At 38.3% G+C, this 4,102-nt stretch overlaps 1 pseudogene; it reads left to right on the forward strand.

Moving 5' to 3' along the window:
- Nucleotides 1-1,547: 1,547 nt before the first annotated feature.
- Nucleotides 1,548-1,679, forward strand: LOC114679215 (U4 spliceosomal RNA; annotated as a pseudogene).
- The last annotated feature ends 2,423 nt before the right edge of the window (nucleotides 1,680-4,102 follow it).

Below are 4,102 nucleotides of genomic sequence, written 5' to 3' on the forward strand. Positions count from 1 at the left end.
CAATGACATCAATAATAATAAAGAAATAAAAATGTCTTAGTCTGATTTTTGTTTCTTATAACAGAATACTTAAAACTGCATTATTTATAAGAAATATATATTTTTTTCTGCTTTGAGTAGGGAATATTTCTGTATTTCTTGTTTGGTTATAATGGTCAAATCGGCAAATTGCTGGTTTTTCAGTGCTTGGCTATTCACTGTGCAGCATCTCACTGGAACAATTAAAATGGTACAGAAAAGTCAGAGCAGTGGAACCAAAGCTGGGGATTTCTTGAGAACCAGTGAAGATACTTAGCAATTTGAACTACATAGACCTTGGACATATATAGGCCAATAACCATGCATTAAATATATTTCAATTTTTCATGGAATCTCTCTTGGGTGTCTTTTTTCTTCTATTTTCAAAGACACAGAAAGAAAGAGGCAGTGTCATTAAGCATAAATTATCTTAAGCATAAATTATCTCATCTCAGAGATGAGATGATGTAGGTCAAGGTCCAGCACCCTGGAAAGATGGAGTCTAGTGTAGCAATTTTCCTAACTTCCTTCATGTCTTCTAGCTTAGGTAAGCTACTTCCTTCTAGTTCTGATATATGCTATAAATGTATAGCCTGTGTATATATTTGACAACCTATAGCAAACCTTGTTTTAGAATGGTAGGGAGAGAATACAGTAGGTAAATCTAACCATCCCTTTTTGCGCAAGACCCTCTGTCCATATCTTTACTTCAAGAGTCCTTTTAGAGTTGGAAATCAATAGAGTGGAATTCTAGTACTGTCTCTTTTTCAAGAAGACAAAAAATCTTCATGACATCAGAGGATCTGGAATTTATTTGTGGCCACAGAGGCAATCCTTTTCATGCAATGAATGAACTAGCTAATAATACCCAGCCTTGAGCATATTATCTCTGGCTGAATCCCTCTTTTTGTCCAGTTGTATACCACAGAGTATTCATTACTGAGAAATGCATTTGCTTGTAGAGTGATTCTCTCCTTGTGCAATTGTTTTGTTGTTTGGATTTTGAGGTCTAAGGTTTGGTCTGAAGGAGACTTGGGTTATTACTAAGCTCATTACCAAGATGTGGAGGAAAGATCTCGGTTCAAATTAAATTGCATATGTTTGCCCACAAATTCACATTTGTATTAGCATCTTAGCCTGCCTTCTAAGAAATGAAATTTATTTCTCACAGTGAAGGCTGGAAGTCCATTGTCATGGGGGCACAGTAAGAGCCTTCTTGCTTGTTGGAACTCTACAGAGTCCTGAGGTTGCATACCTCACACGGCAAGGAGAATGAGTATGCTAACATGCTAACTCAGATCCCTCTTCTTTTTATACAATTACCAGTCCCATTACCTGATAACCCATTAAGCTGTGAATGGATTAATTCATTCATGAGGGCAGAGCCCTCATGACCCAGTGCTTCTTAAATAGTCCACATCTCTCAACACTATCACATTGGGAATTACATTTCAACATGAATTTTGGAGGGAAGAAACATTTAAACCATACAGAATGGAAAAATAAATCAAAGTAAAATAAACCTCCTTAGCTTTGCTCAGTGGCAGTATTATGACCAACGAGCTCCATCTGAGGCATGATTACTGCTAATTGAAAACTTTTCCCAATACAACTATTGAAATATAGTTTGGATTGGCATTTTTTGGACAGTCTGTATGGAAACTAAACTTTGTTAGTAAGAAAATAAAAATTAATGATAAATAAAAAACTGCTGACTTAAGTTGATTTATACTTCTGTATCTCATAAAATTGGAATATACATTTATTAAAATTTGTAGCAGTCTAGGAATTTTGACGCTAAGGTAACAGGTGGAGTTTTCTTCCTTATACACCTCCTTGATGCTAGAATAGGGTAATTTATAAGGCAAGAATAAGATCTGAATATATAATAGAAATTGTTTTTAGATGTAAGCACCAGTAGCATTTTAAGTGAGGCAGATAAAATAGACTGCTAATAAAGTAACTGGAGTTGTGTCATAAGATACTGTCAATCTTAGAAGTAGAAAGCTGTGCTTGTCTTATATCTCTTTCACCCTGATGCTGGATCAGGAAGAGTAGAATTTCTTAAATGTCTTCCTCTTACAAGAAGGGCCTGAGAAAACCATCAAAGGGGACCAAATGACTGGCAGCCCAGGCCAGAGTCCATGCTAAAGCAGCAGTGACATGCAGAGGCATAGAGGGCCATCGAGGGAAATATCTCATTTAAATATTTATTGATACTAGGGTTTCCTCTGTGAACTATCCAGTGGGATCCTTAGATGCATTTTAAAATTAGTTTTCTTATCTTTTCCTTATTGGCTTGCAAAAGCTCTTCATAAATTAACTATTTTAGGCATTCGAATAATTTTTTTTTTTTATTTTGGGTGTAATGTTTTTTGTAAACAAAAAAGCCTACAATTTTGTTTGTTTGTTTTGAGATGGAGTCTTGCTCTGTACTCCAGGCTGGAGTGCAGTGGCGTGATCTCGGCTCACTGTAACCTCCGCCTCCCTGGTTCAAGCGATTCTTCTGCCTTAGCCTCCCAACAGATGCTTTTATTTGGTACGGTGAAACATGTTTATCTCCTTTATGGCTTTTGGGTTCCTGCTAAGCAAAACTTAACAATTTCTAAATGCAACATTTCCTTCAAAATTGGAAATTTAAACTTATATACTAGTAGCTCACCTTACTACTTCTTAGTTGTTTTAATTATTACGTTGATTTCTCTTTAATCTCTTGCGTCTGTTTCTCGCCTTAACTTTGGAGATAATCCTTCACCAAAAGCTCAGTTTTGGAAATACTCTCAGTGACTCTTCTCTTCTTTGTTACACTACTTGGGTGGTTCTTCATTACTTCCTATTTTCTCTTTAGCTCTCTATGTTTTGCTGCCTGTGATCTGCTCAACACTCATTTCCTAAAACCTGGCCCCCAGGAAGAAATAACCACAATTGCCTTGATCAATAACAAGACACAGAATGTTTTCATTTCTGTGTCAGATTTTGCTTTTCCCAATTACCATTTATAATTTCAAAATATTCACTATCTAAGCAACATAGGAGTAAATACACTTACATTTACATTTCCCTATATTTCTCTCCTCCTCTGGGACCTTAACATGCCGCTAATCTTCACTGACTCACATCCCTCAGCTGATCTCTTTAAGTGGCACCTGTCACCCCAAGAGGGTAGTGAGGGCTGCCTCTGCTCTTTAGCTCATATTGTACCCCAATGCTCTTTGGAACTGTCTGGCAAGGACTCTGTTCTCTCTCACTTACCTAGTAGGTGTGCATTTATTTGTTGGTGACCACCTTGAATCTTCATGGTACCAGTGATTTGAGGTGGTCTGGCAGAGTGGATGATAAAGTCTTTTTACTCTTTGTATTACACTCTTTCAATGGAGTTCAAAAGTTGAGTTATTTAGGCCCAATGAGACACTGAGTTCAGTTAGATTAGATTCCTCAAAAGTCAGACTCTGGGGCAAGAATGTGGGAGCAGGTGGTTTATTTGTGAAGTGTTTGCAGGAAGCAAAAGTAAAGGAGTGGAGAGAGAGAGAGGAGGAGGAAGCACCAACAAAGGTGTATTAAACACTGTGTGTATGGAGGAACAGTGGTTCTATCCTACCAGGAACTCTCTGAAATATTGGTTAGAATACGACTCGGAATTCTCCTACTGGGTGTCTGGGAAGGTTGAGTATTTATCCACTGACTCTCATATTTCACTTGTTAAAGGATGTTCCTGGAGGTTAAATCTCCAGCATTTTGGGGCCATCCCATAGCACTGAACGAGCTCCCACAACTCTGCAGAAAGCCCCAAGACTGAAAAACAGAGACATGTAGGCTCTGAAAGGCTGTCGGCCATGCACGGGAATGTCCACGATGGGCTGTCAGCATGCATGGGAATGTCCACCATGGTTGTTGGTGAATGAAGCAGGACTCTGACAGCACCTGCCTTTGAGAAATTGAAATTTCATTTTGTAATTATAGCCCCCTTGCTGCATTTACGTGAATACATGTTCCATTGTATTTTCTCTGAGCCAGTGTGAATGCTGGCTGTCTTTTGGGGAACACATTTGCTATCAGCCCACTCCCTACCCTCCTACTCTTCTCC

This window comes from Macaca mulatta, chromosome 6 (assembly GCF_049350105.2).
Source record: "Macaca mulatta isolate MMU2019108-1 chromosome 6, T2T-MMU8v2.0, whole genome shotgun sequence".
In the NCBI taxonomy this organism is placed as follows: domain Eukaryota; kingdom Metazoa; phylum Chordata; class Mammalia; order Primates; family Cercopithecidae; genus Macaca; species Macaca mulatta.